The sequence below is a fragment of the Bombyx mandarina genome, chromosome 03 (genome assembly GCF_030267445.1).
Source record: "Bombyx mandarina strain Sakado chromosome 03, ASM3026744v2".
NCBI lineage: Eukaryota > Metazoa > Arthropoda > Insecta > Lepidoptera > Bombycidae > Bombyx > Bombyx mandarina.
In genome coordinates, this window is record NC_143210.1 from 2,701,621 (window position 1) to 2,716,633 (window position 15,013).

The 15,013-nt window shown below is 37.1% G+C and overlaps 1 protein-coding gene across 3 annotated transcripts in view; it reads right to left on the minus strand.

The window, feature by feature from the left end:
• aPKC (protein kinase C iota type) overlaps window positions 1-15,013 on the minus strand; it is a 227,409-nt gene that overhangs the window by 39,589 nt on the left and 172,807 nt on the right. The gene's annotated exons all lie outside the window — the stretch shown is intronic.

The following is a 15,013-nucleotide window of genomic DNA, read 5'->3' on the forward strand; positions in this document are numbered from 1 at the left end:
ACGGAATAAAGACATCCTCACCGCCGCCTGCTTCAGGTCCACATTCCTTCGAACCTCTTTTACGAAGAATTTTGGAACGTTTTGGGGTTCCACCTGGATCCTCCGGTTCGTTCATTTTATTAATTAACAAAATGTACAATTATTTACACTATATATATATACTATATAAAATAAGTTTTGGTAATTTTTTAACGAAAAACCAGTAAAAATATTTAAATCGACTGCCACGTTTGTAGTTCCCGCCAAAAGTCAGCTAACGATGTCAAACCGTGAAAATGTTGGTAGATGTCAAAATTTAGTATATTTTTTATATTTTTTAATATACATATCCGTGGTTTGGACAGTTTAGAATGTAATTGTAGCACCATCGCCTATACACTAGACATATTAATTAAATACATATTCAGACTGTAGTATTATACACAGTACTGATAAAATCTGAATTTTTATTGGTCCTGATTTCAGCGTTTTAGTCCTTTTTTTATTGTCCTTGCAGGCCATACGGCCAGCTCGATGGTGAGTGGTTACAGTCGCCCATGGGGGTAGAGTCAAGCCGCTGCCTACCGTTAATTACTCATGTCATAGCGTTAGCGAGGAAGGACATGTCATAGCGCTCGGGAAACACCGTAGTTCGTAAACTTTAGTACGGTGATGTTGTTTTGTTTTGTTATTGCTTAGACGTTTGATCCATCTGAGGCTAAGCGTTTAGTGGAGCCCCTCTTTGGGCTTATACGGTGAATACCACTACCTACCTTGAGAAAGGAGTTCTAAATCTGTAGTAGACAATGTCTATGCCAACTTATAAGCCGGGTGGCATTACTACTTTTTAGGCAGGGTACTGTAACTTACACGTGCGGGCCCAGCCACCAGTAATAGAGTATCAACTAAATAAGTAATTAAAATTGAAATATACACATTTGATTAGAGTTATTTTAAAATGTATTACCGCAAATCGAGTGAACGACATTTAATTTAGAATAAGAAAGAAACTCATCTCAATTTAGCTTTCTAAATAAAGAACGCGATAGGAATACAGAGTGGCAATGTTGGTGTTGAAATATTTCTGTTACATTTTTACTATTTATTTCGTTCATGTATTGTTTTAAATACCTATTGAAAGTCATTTGTTTTCTTACAGAACGATAATTGGTTTTGTTTGCAAATACACGTCATTATTGTCAGTACCGAATAAGACGAGTATTTTTTTTATTTTTTTTTATTGCTTAGACGGGTGGACGAGCTCACAGCCCACCGGGTGTTAAGTGGTTACTGGAGCCCATAGACATCCACAACGTAAATGCGCCACACACCTTGAGATTTAAGTTCTAAGGTCTCAAGTATAGTTACAACGGCTGCACCACACTTCAAACCGAAACGCATTACTGCTTCACGACAGAAATAGGCTGGGTGATGGTACCTATCCGTGTGAACTAACAAGAGGTCCTACCACCAGTAAGAATAACCAGTATAAAGAGCAGCGGGCTTTTATGAAGAAAAAAAAACAAACGTGTGGCACTCGGGAACTGCCGCGGTAAAGCTACTGCATAGCATTTTTTATCAACTTATGCAATTATAATTAGACAATGATAATTTAATATTAAAACAATAATAAAACAAGACCACGCTATATTAAATATTAATAAAAGCAAAACATTAACTGTCCCCTTCACACTCATAAGCTAGACCGCGCGAGAGAGAGATGGGCAGACTTTTCACGATGCGCATGCAGTGTGACGTCACGCCACGCGCTTATTCACAAACACTACACAAACGCAACGTGTGAATGTGTTGAACGCGAGCTACATGGTAGGCGGAGTGAGGGGTGTTAGGTTTTTTTCGTAAGGGAATTTCATGATTCGGTCGCCGCGCTCAAGGCCCGCGATAAAAGCTGTGCAATAGCTTAAAAGTTATGTTTCACAAGTTTAAAGGTTTTAATTCTGTTTCTTTTCCTCGCGGTGTTCGACCGCCGTGTGCGACCTAGGTGCTAGCAATTTCGCAGAAACGAATCCATCCAATTCAAACTTTGCCAATTATAATCGTACCGTATAAGGCGATAGCAACGAAACATTGCTTTAAAAGTTTGTTAATATTTATATATTTTACGTTTTTAAGTTATAATTGGACGTGCGCCCAGGTGTCCCGCAGAAATCGAAATTCGACTATAAAATGAATTGAAATTATAAGTTTGAACATCATTATGGTTCTATTATCATTCTATTATCAAAGACTATTTATTATACTTCTTTAATCAAAGATTTCGCCAAGGCTACGCTATAGACAAATAATATTAAAAATAAACAATTTAGCTATTCTCAATTTGACTACAGACTACAGACTTCAAGCAATAACAAAAGTTTGACAATAAACAAAGAGTATACATATGTGTGTGTCAAATGCATGGATGTGTGTGTAATGTTTTTTTATTGATTTAATGTATTATTAACGCATAATTTAAAAAAATATATTAGCAGTTTGCACTCCTTCTCTATATTCTCTATAAGTGTGGGAAATTTCATTCTTCTCCTTCTTTTTTTTTCTTATTTATGCTGATAGCCTTGAGAGGCTATTTCAGCTTCGCCCTAACGTTTGTAGGTGAGCTCACGGGGCTCAACCGGAGAGTTGCTAACACTGACCCTAGCAAGAGCAGTGCTTCGCAGAATCTACCACCGGATCGGAAACGCGACCCACTGAGAAGATCCGGCGAGAAACTCAGTGGGCTAGTTCTTCTCCGTCTGTGCAATTTTCGTAAAAAGGGGTGTACGGTTTCTGGTAGCGATGTAAATAATATACGGTTGCTGATGTAATGTAACGGGTGTTAACTGACCTTTATTAATAAAACAAGTTAGTTCCAATTTTACTCTGTATATTGTCACAAGTGTCTGACGTGTCGGGTGGGTTATGTACGACTGACTAATGCAAGCGATGTACAAAACCGCATACGCTACTAAGCTGTGGGATCTTCTCAGTGGGTCGCGTTTCCGATCGGGTGGTAGATTCTGCGAAGCACTGCTCTTGCTAGGGTCAGTGTTAGCAACTCTCCGGTTGAGCCCCGTGAGCTTACCTACAAACGTTAGGGCGAAGCTGTAATAGCCTCTCAAGGCTATCAGCATAGGTTGGAAAAAAAAAAAAACTAAGCTGTGTCCCTACAAGGGGTACAAAGTTTTTGCTTCACGTGTTAATATATAGATTAAATAACTATATTTTTCTCTCTTATCTTTGTTTGTCTTTGTATTTTTGCACTTTATACAACACTAGCGACCCGCCCTCGCTTCGCTTCGGAAACATTAAAACACACATGAAACCAAAAAATAAAATAAAAAATAAAATAAAAAAAGTAGCCTATGTTATCAGGGACAATGTCGGCTTCTAATGGAAAAAGAATTTTTCAAATCGGTCCAGTTGTTTCGGAGCCTATTCGAAACAAACAAACAAACAAATCTTTCCTCTTTATAATATTAGTATAGATAATAAGATCGTCGGACAGTACAAAGAGGCAGTATCTAAGCGGTTCACCTCGCAGTGGATTTTAAAAATGGTGGATTACTACTTCACGGAAGAAATTGACGTACCTACTCGTGCGGACTCACAAGACGACCTACCACCAGTAAAACGTCTAAAGGTCTTAGGTAGACGGAATAGTTATTTCATTATCTGTACATTTAAAGTCAATGTGTGTATGTAGTGTACTGGACTGTAAGTAAGTGGGCTGGACCCACTTCGATGAAATTTCTGAAAATCTTCAGATTGGCTGAGCAGGTGGGTGAGTTCGGTAGCGATCAACTCTTTCTTCAATCGGTCCCTCATTGCTGAGGATCACGACTCCGTCCGATTCCGTCAACCAGCTGTCTCCATCGATCCCGTTTTGGAGCGATCATAGCCGAAGCAAAATGGACCGGGTTCAATAATAACAATAGAAATTGTCTTAATCTACGTTCAATCAAAGTTTAATACTAAAGAGATATATAAATATGAGCGTATTCATACTGACATCGGCGTGCGTAGGTCGGCGCTTCTATCACGACACTGAAATTCGGCAGCGGAGTCAAATAGGGATATGCCACGGCGATAGTTTCACACAAACCCAAGCCGCAGCAGAACGAGTTCTGTGCGCAACTAGTGATACACTGCACTGTCTCGGACCACGGCACCGCCGGTACTTTCATATCGATACATCAACTAACCGAGCACATCACTAATATAGGTCAAGGCAAACGTAATGTTAAGAAAATTACAATCGAAACTTTTTTTCAAATTAAAACACGTTCGTTTCCTTGAAAACATTTCTTCGCACTGTGTGAATTGATTAGATAAAACGCTCTTTCCAATAGAAACGCTGCGCTGATCCGCGTGATTTCTCAATGAGATATCGATGTTTTTTTTTTATCGATAAGATTAAAGGGATGACCGAATGATTCGGTTCTCAAATGATACGTACATTTGTTGTCAGACAAGAGCAGGAACACAGCTAAAGAGAATGCATATTTATCACCTTTCGTCGATAAGAAATGTAATGATAATGCGATAGTGTGTTTGAGCTATGGCTATGTTTATCGTACGATATAATATAGAATAAAGATTCATATGCCCTTACAAGGTCGCGTACGGGAGCATGCTACGTGCGTGCGAGTGTTTACGTTTTGTTCATCTTAAAAGACTCTATAAAAGACTTCTCTGATAAATTTGTTATATTTTTATGTTGTGTTTAAGTGTGTATATGAATATGTATGTGAATATACGAATAGATATATGTGTAAATTTTATATTATTATCAATTTGGTTATTTTCACATAAAGTAATGCACCTACCACAGGATTCTCTACACCACCCTTGGTTGACTGGTAGAGAATGCCTTAGGAATTAAGTCCGCCATTGTACCTTTGTGCATGAAGTTAAATAAATAAATAAATAAAAGACTCAATCAGAAAACGTAGGCTCAAATATAATGCAATTTCCTAATCGAAAAAAAATCGTTGCATTAAAATCATATCTCACTTTAGGGCGATAGAAGTTTAGTACATTGAAGTGTTTAGTTTGATTATATGAATACTACCGTCACAATTACTGGTAAAATAAGTGTTTATTTGGCAATAGGAATGTTTCAATCTTTAGCCCTGTCGGTCAATACAACGTTAGTCGTTCTAAAAGCTCCCGTAAGAGCAAAGGTATATTATTATAAGGAAAGTGTGATCACGAAGAGTTAACTGTATAGTAATTTCACCGGTTTTCGCGAATCCTTTACTAATATATTTTTTTTTTTTTTATATATATTTTTTTATATTTACTAACAATCACGCCACGTTAACTGGTCCCGTGATAAGTTCGTAAAGAACTTGTGTTACAGGTACCAGGTAACGGAAATAAATGTAAGATTTTTATTATACACATACATAAATTTAATATAGTACATCCATAACCCTGGAAAAAACATTTATATTTATCATACAAATATCTTCCCTTGGCGGGATTCGAACCCGCGACCCCCTTGTGTAGTGACCATGTCACTTACCACTACACCAGACGGTCGTCAAAATATATTTAAAACAAATTTTACAGTTTTCAATAGCTTTTAAAGTTCTTTGTAATGACAATAAAAACGGAAGTTTTAACTGTAAGAGTAGTTTAAATGAAGTCGACCGTATGTTAGCGAAGTTTTTGTGTTGTCAATGGTACTTGAAGCCTTTTAATTTGATCTTGGTGATTTTTTTCTTAATACTCGACTGTGTAAGCAATATCTGTAGGCTTAGCGCGAGTTTTTTTACGTTCTCGATAGCGTAAAAGTTAACTCAGATTTGTATGGAGTTGGAACGTTTGCCTACGTTTGCCGCTAGGGGCGCTGTATAAGTAATACTATTCTCGTTGGTGATCACGCCGGTCATCGTTCTCGTCGAACCCGTCGCTTGCGACGAAGGGCTTGAAGAGTCAAGGGCGGATCCAGCTTTGGCGCCAGGAGGGGGTCACATAGTCAAATTTTCGATGCGCTCGTTCCCAAACGCTTGCCATCATACAAAGTTATTATATTATATTAAATTAATTAAATATTGAAGGCATACCTCAGGCTCAAACCTAACGACGTTGCTAACACGAACCCTAGCAAGAGCCGTACTGCGCAGAATCTACCACCGGATCGGAAACGCGACCCACCGAGAAGATCCGGCGAGAAACTCAGTGGGCTGTGTCGGAGGGTTAAAAACTACATATAGTTACATAAAATCTGTATAGTAACAAAATATATAAATAAAATCATTATGTTCAATTAGTGGTTCACCTAAGTCCTGGAACCAGCTCAGGGGGGGGGTCATGGGGTCATGACCCCCCCCTGGATCCGCCGTTGTGAAGAGTAAATTAACCCTCAGACACAGCCCACTGAGTTTCTCGCCGGATCTTCTCGGTGGGTCGCGTTTCCGATCCGGTGGTAGATTCTGCGAAGCACGGCTCTTGCTAGGGTTCGTGTTAGCAACGTCATCAGGTTTGAGCCCCGTGAGCTCACCTACTAGTTAAGGCGACGCTGATATAGCCTCTCAAGGCTATCAGCTTAGGCACGAAAAAAAAAAGGTGATCACGAAAACTAAAGTATTTGAAACGTTGAAAATATTAAGCAATCAAATAACAAACGCCAAATTATATCGTGAAAGTAGTTTTAATATGTCATGATTAATGTTCAATAAATATCCCGTGATGCAATTAATGATCACAGATTTTAGGACTTGAGTTATTTTAAATTTAAAATAACTTTATTTGCTCAGAGTATTTTTTTTTCTTTTTTCTTTCAGTTAGTTTGAGCAATGCATATAGAATTGAATATGAAAAAAATGGGATATATATTTTCTATAAAAAAATATTTTTGTTAAAAAAAAATATGTGCTGACATTTGAATAAATACAAAAACGATATTTATTTAAAGCTTAAAACAAATTACGAAATCATTTAAATTTAGTAATTATTAAACACTTTGTAAGCATATGATTAATTTCCGTAATAAAACAAAAAGTAAAGTCATTCGATAAAGACTATTAAAAAAATTATATCGTACTCATAGATTGTAAAGTAAATAAAAAAAAATAGAAAAAAATAGATTATTATATTATTATGAATATTGCATAGAATTTTTTTAGAACGATTAATCTGAACTCATTTTCAAAGGAGACTGACTGTCTTTGCTTTTTTGCGTCTCTGAAATTTTGGCATTTAAAAAAAATTGCCCCGGGACCCGCGGGCCTAGGCGTAAATGAATCACTGCCGTCATGTCCGCAATTAAGATTTTCAAGTTTCTATCTTGTCTTTGACGAGTGTTTGTTTAGGATCGCGCACCATTCCCCTTGTTAAGACTGCCCACGGTCAAAAGATACATCTTACCTTAACAACTTTCGAGTTTGCTTTGTCAGCGGCAAAAGTTATCCCCAAAGTTAATCAAAGCGGAATTAGCATTTGAAATTTTATAAATGGAATCCACGAATCTTTAATTAATCATCGTTCTGGGATAAGGAAAATCTTTCACTTCAAAACTTTTTATTCGAGAAACGAATTGTTTGAGCGATTCGTATTTCGATCAAAAGGAGAAGCACTGGTCTTGACAAAAAAAAAAATAATAAAAAAAAACGGTTTCCGTATTCGATCCTTTTCGTACGTTTTTATTATTATTTGTTGGTAACATTGATTAATAACTGACAAACGACAAGCTACCAACAAAAATATATGTCGCTGCGTATTCTAATCGAATCAAACAAATATTACGTACAGAAACACAAAATGTTTACAACGTTTGCAATTACGTATGAAAGGGAATGTTCAATATCTGAATACAACATAGAAACAGTTTAATTACGTTAATTAGATATATACCTTTGTGATTGATCTGTGTAATTAATACGTCCTTGAAGCGTTCAAAGATTAGTGAACTCATCGTTTTAGCTACGTAATTTGTTTTCCACTATACACTATTGAGCGGCTAGTCTATTATAATGACTTGTGTGTGATAACCTCTTCATTACGTATTTACATTGTCAAAGGCGTGATGATGATAGCGTCAATCTGTCATTCATTCATTTATCAGTGTAGCGTCATCTGTCAATTTCAAGGAGTGTAGCGAGTGTGAAGCTAGAAGCCAAATCAAACTCTTCTTCCTAGTCGTACACTCTTCATAGAGCGGTCGTGGTCATATACCAGTCGAATCCTGCGACACCGATGCTCTCACGATGTGACGCCATGTGGCACGGTGTTTCACAGAGTGACAGCAATCATTTATGTTGGATTGAGTCACAGATTTTATAAGGTCGGAGATCGTCCGCGAGATCTTTTCCCCTCGACTTTCCCATTCATCTCAAACTAGAGCATGGATAAATATTGTGTCGATCCAATCTGGTTATATAGATATTCCAAGCACCGGTCACCGTTCTCGTCGAACCCGTCGAATGCGACTAAGGGTTCGTCGAGATAATTAATCTACAGACACAGACAGCCCATTGAGTTTCTCGTCGGATCTTCTCTTCTCTCTCGCTCTTGTGTGTATCGCACTGTTTGTTTTTTGGTGTACAATAAAGAATACTCTCTCTCTCTTTTCAGTGGGTCGCGATTTCAATTCTTTGGTAGATTCAGCGAAGCATTGCCCTTGCTGGAACTAGTGTTGCTTGCATAGGTAGGCTAGATTACGTTAGATAAAAGCCGCAATAAGAAGAGGAACCGAAAACCTTAAACACTACTAGCGCCATCTAAATTTCTAATTTAAAACTAAAACAGATTTACCGTTATCGGGCAAGTCGAAAGGCGAGAGTAAATCCCCCGGCACAGACGGGAACGGGTGACTCGCGGCCGCATTCAAGAACTCAGTCCAAAACGTACTCATCTTGTCAACTGCCGTCGAAACTAGCGACATCGTTCGCTATACCCAAAATTCACCAATCACATTTCGGGAGAAGCCGTTTTTAAATACGCGCAAAAATTATTAGTAATAATCGTGAAAACCGTTCGAAACCGAAAAAGCTAAACGCGCTATTAAATTTGGAATCGTGTGATTTTTCGAAAAAAAAAAAAAACACGATTTTCTTTTTGTACTTTTTTTTCGATAGCAAACAACCGTTTCGGAGGTAACCGTGTACTGTTTGGGCGTTATCGCGATACGAACTCGTTGTCTTTGCTGTATCAATGCGATAACGTTCAGCCACAACAAATTAAATGAAAAATACGATAGTCCGTTTCGTGTGTAACATGTAAACGCTGCATCATTATCGATTTTCCAGTAAACACTGATTTTCCCAGCGGAAAAAAGACTTTATTTTGTGTACGTAACGATGATACCTTCACCGACCTCCTCCTCGCGTCGTTTCCTCACTGCTGAGGGTCGTGACCATTATAATTATAATTCGACATGATTTTACTCCTTGTAATGTCCCGCCAGTGCCTCCGATCATTGGCCGCATGAAGGGCGTCGTGGAACGGGATCTCTCTTCACCGACCTAGAGAGGTTAAAGCCGGGCATTGCAATACCAGTGACAATAAACAATCTGAGATATCGTTTTATAAACAAAATATACAACTTACGTTGATGCGAGAGAAGGTATGAAAAACCTTAGGTTCACCTTTAAAATTCTAACAAATCTACCATTCTACCATTCTACCAATCTACCATTTTATCAGCCGTGATTTTTCTTGAGCACACTACACTTAAATACCTAAATCTAGGGTCACAATATTTTCACCTTTCACAAAGGAGACGGAGGTCTTCCTATAAACTTCGACAGGAGAAAATGCACGACAGAATTCCAACCATTATCAACATCATAGATCAACGACTTTTTTTTTAAAATACATAGGTACTTATTAGGTATTTTTATGCAAGGCCGTTTGTTATGTCTATGATTATCTATGTTTTTTATAAGAATATCTAAAACATTTTTTATGCGCGTACACAGATAACCTATATTAAAAGGAAGTAAGTAGGTTATATTTTTATGATAATTATCACTTTCGACAGATCAAGGTCGCCGAGATAAGCGAGATAAGAACGATTTAGAGACGTTGCTTTTTAATTATTTTTTCGGAAGCATTTCGTTAGGGAGTATGTAAGTATAGAGTGTGCGACCTAGTGGCAACCCAACAAATTGGTATGAACCTTTTTTATTGTTGTGGTTTTTGACATTACTTTTGAATTTTGAATTTTGGAATGTCTTAGATTTGTAATTCTCTTTATTCCGTTCTATTGTACGCGAATTATAAAATTTCCAAAAATAAAAAAATTATACGTGCAATCCTCGCGAGTTTATTTATTAAGTTCCTTGCCCATCCTAATCCTACAGTCCACTATACGACCTTCATGAATGGGGGTTACTGATGTCCGTAGCGTCGTAGGATTTTTATCTCGATACATCAGGTTATTTTGATAGCAGAAGCATAGATTCAATGTTTATAAATTAAGAACGTTTGCAGTCCATTGCGGTTCGCTGTTTATCTGTTTGTTATTTAAGCCTGGCTTTTATCGTTTTCTGAAGAAGTCCATGGACATCACGTGATAGCCGTCGCCCACCTTGAGGCAAGAGTTCCGTCAAACTAGAACGCGTGATATCTTTGCAATAGCTGGATGGTCGTACCTACGTCGGGTTAGAAGGTGTACATCACATCAAAGTTATATCATACATCGTTTCTCTTACCTTTTCTGGTTACCCTTCGTTTAGCAGGCGGCTGGTCGCATAGCAAAGTCAAAAGTTCTAACAGGCAATCACTGTCCTTTTTCACCATTGTTACTGTTCACCAATGAACTTCACAGCACTTAAATTTTAACGATGCGAACGCGGTCCCCGTTATTGACAGTCGACAATAGCGAACCGTCGTCCATCGTGAGCACTTGTGAACACACGATCCGCGACTGTCACTAAATTTATACTCTCATACGACTAATAAGTACTATGAATCTATTGTTAAAGACAATTTATTATATTTCTATAATCACATATTTCGCCAAGACTACACTTTAGACAAATATTAATAAAGACAAGTAATATTTAATCTGTTCTCAATTTGACCAAAGAAAATAAGCAATAAGAAAAGTTTGTCAATAAACAAATAGTATGTATGCGTGTTTGTGTCAAATACACGGCAGTGTGTGTAATATATGTTTTTATTGATTTAATGTATTTTTTATGCACAATTTAAAAAAGAATTTAACATTCTGTACTCATCACACTCCTCCGTCCGCGCATTTTTCGTAAAAAGGATACAAAGTTTTTGCTTCACGTATTAATTTATAGATAATAAAACTTTAACGTCAGTTATTCATATTAGATTATTAAAAAGTCGGTAGCACATAATTAATCATTAACTAAATAATTAAGTTATCATCCGTAATATTCTAAATTTACGATAACATTGTACAGATACAGGTCGTGTTAATTAGGAAGGGACCTGCGTACCTGAGTTTCGGCCACATCCTGTATATAGGCGAAGGGTGGCTTTTCATAACGACTTATCCGAGCTTACACTGCCGCCGTGAAAAGGAAAACATTGAGCACTATCTATTTCCATTTAACTTTAATGTACGTTAATTAGGATGTTCTGAAATTAAGACTTTAAAGACACAGAAACAACAGTAAAGTTACTATTCACACTAACCATATATATCGACGCTTGAAAGGCAAACGTGACTAAGCGACAATAACTGCTTTATACATAAATGATAGGCAATAACCATATTCGATGCGCAAAAAATATATATTTCTAGATCTATTAAAATCATTTCAATCCTACAGCTAGATTCGTTAAAATAGAATTTTTTTCAGGTATTTCAACTTTAAATTAGTCTACTGTAGAGTTCACGTATTGTCGTTTAGTCACGTTTGCCTTTCAAGCGTCGATATGTATTTATTACGTAGAGTTTATATACCAGTACTCTACGCGAACAATTCTGGTTTCGCTTTGACTGATGGACGAGCTCATAGGGCTGAGAGAGTTTGCTAACATCTGCCCTAGTCCTATTTCAATCGTGACCCACTGACAAAATCTGCCGACAAATTCATTGGGTTTAAAAATCAAATTTATATAATGATATTGGGTACTCCAGGATAAAAAACAATAAAATACTTAATTGCGTTGTCTGTTATGTGTATAATGAGAAAACAACATTTAAAGCCCTTAATCTAATAAAATTAATGTTTTTAAACAAACTGAATTTTCTTTTTACTGAATGTCAAACTTCACTGAATGACGTATAAGAAAAAACCTTTTTATAAAACTAAAGAGTTTTAGACTATGAAGGTTTTTCTTTACATGTATATGTTACTAATTTTTAGTTTCCTACGTTATCTGAACAGCAAGTTCTCTATCTCTCTTTAATCCCAAGGTCAGAAGAAGAAAGCCGATACATAAAGATTCTGGTAGTTTATTATGTACATAAATGTTACATGTAGAATACCTTTAGCAACTTGCTAGTCTAGCGTGGATTTACAAATGCACCCGGAATTTTGCGCATAAGTGAGCCCACTACCTTATCTATATCTGCCGCCAAACATATCGAGACAAAAAGACGTTTCCAGAAGGTTCTTTAGCGACCTCCAAAAAAAAATACTGCCTTCAAATTTCTTTTGAAATGAGAATTTTATTAATTGGTCTAATCTAACCAATTATTTGTTAATGGAAGGTTTCTCCGAATTTACTTTCATGTGTACGTGTCAGTCCGCTTCGATATTATCAGGTACGGTTGTACCCGACCATAAGCCACACGAAAACATTATTTGTTTACGTGACCCGTATTATAAGTTTTTAGTTTTGAAGCTTGCGTAATGTGATTATTGTTAGAGTACATTATTACGTCATCAAATCGGCAAACTTATAATAGTCGTCGTGGCCTAAAGGATAAGACGTCAGGGGCATTTGTATCTAGAGATTCACCGGTGTTCGAATCCCTGGTGGCAGGTACCAATTTATCTAATGAAATACGTACTTAACAAATTTTCACGATTGACTTCCACGGTGAAGGAATAGCATCGTGTAATAAAGATCAAACCAGCAAAATTATAATTTGCTTAAATACTGGTGGTAGCACCTTTGATGAGCCCGCACGGGTAGGTACCACCACACTGCCTACCACTGCCGTGAAGCAGTAATACGTTTCTGTTTGAAGGGTGAGGCAGCTGTACTATACTGAGACCTTAGAACTCATATCTCAAGGTAGGTAGCGGCATTTACGTTGTAGATATCTATGGCCTCCGGTAACCACTTAACATCAGGTGGGCCGTGAGCTCGTCCAACCACCTATGCAATAAAAATAAAATAAACAAAAACTATACCTAACAATGTTGTTTGTTAAGTTCCTATGTTCTTTATGGAGTTTGGAGTTGGAGTTTTCTATAATTGTCGAACTTCAAGAGAGTTTCCTAGTGCACTACCATCAAAGTACGCGATAAGTCGTTTTATTTAAGCGGGGGGAGCGTTGCTGACTAGCCAAAAGTCAATTAATAAAAGGAATATTGTGTGTTTAAGTAGCCACTCTCACCGCGATGACGACACGAACAGATTTGAGGATTTTACCTTCAGTAGGTATAATAATAAAAAAAGTAGTTGCTCGGATCTAATCATAGTAAATATTCAGACGAGATGAATGTGATATAACATTTACAATGCTATTGAATTGTGCGCGCGTAAGGTGAACGCCGAGAATGCATTTTTAACCAACCTCATCAAGTTTTGTAACAAATTAGGTAATGGGTTTAAATAAAAAATATATAAAAAATATAATTTTTTTTAAGGCTACGGTATTTTCGCGATTTGAGAGTCCACAACGTGAGGAATTATTGCACGAATCGATTTTATTATTGGGCAGAGCAGATCATGTTATCAATCACAACCGAAGCGACACAAATCATAACACTAAACAAATATCAGCCACGTTTTTGGATGGTTCAGCACCAGCACTTAAAAAAGATGTTAATTTAAAAAGCTCAATGCAAAAAAGCTTTGTTATTTAGTCTATCTTTCAGTAACTAAGCAGCGGATCGACAAGATTTTTGGCAAAGACGGTTTGTACGATGATAATGCGCATGTACTAATAATTCGGAAAAAAATATATTTCATTATTTATTTGTATACAAAGACGTTTGAAAAACTTGAGCTCACCGATTCTATTAATACATTATCGCGTGTTTTCACTTTTTTTCAAACACAATAACATCACTTGCTCACTCCGCAATGCATTAAACACTACACTTTGTCCTTATTGTTGGTATATATCAGGCTCAGTTCCCCAACCACGTACGTCAACTGTTTGGAAGAATATATCGTCTCGCGAATGCAGTATCAAGTTTTACTATCTATGTCCTAGTTTCGTCGATAAATCTGCAAGGGCGTTCGTTTATCGTCAGCCCAAATTAGAAAAGCGGTCGAGTAGTTGCAAATCATGTTTTTTTTTTAATCCGCTCTCGTAGGTAAACGAATTCACAGTCACAGTAGGCTGAATGACGTGAATGCCTTTGCCTAGCTCGAGATACATAAGGACCCCACTACCGTTCAAACTGGAAATCATTATTGCTTTGCGGTAACATGAAGAATGATGGTACCGTACTCATCCATGGGTGATGAGGTCATCAGCTTTTTAAGGTCTTGCACATAAGCCTGTCATAATAAATCAAAAGAATACTAATGGTTTTTTGAGCAATTCCCAGACATATTTATACTAAAACAGAATAATGAAAAGTGAGATAGATACTCGTAATAAATTTCATAATAAAATATATAATATCTTGTTAAACAACAAACGTCTTTAATAGTTACGTTTAATAGAAGCAAAGAAGACGACATAAACACAGTTCATTCGTATTACAGAAGGTTTATGCTTTATTTTATGTTTGGCTCGTTAGGGGGGCTTGGCAATGCCGGCTGTGTGCCGCGCGGTCGTAAAAACCGCTCGATGGCTCACGCGCTGCTCTAACAGGGCATAGGTTACGAGAACGAATCTTGTTTTACGACTGAGAAACGATAGAACTCATCTTGCTAAGAGTTGTTTTTGCTGTGCTCGTTTAGTCGGTACTTCGGT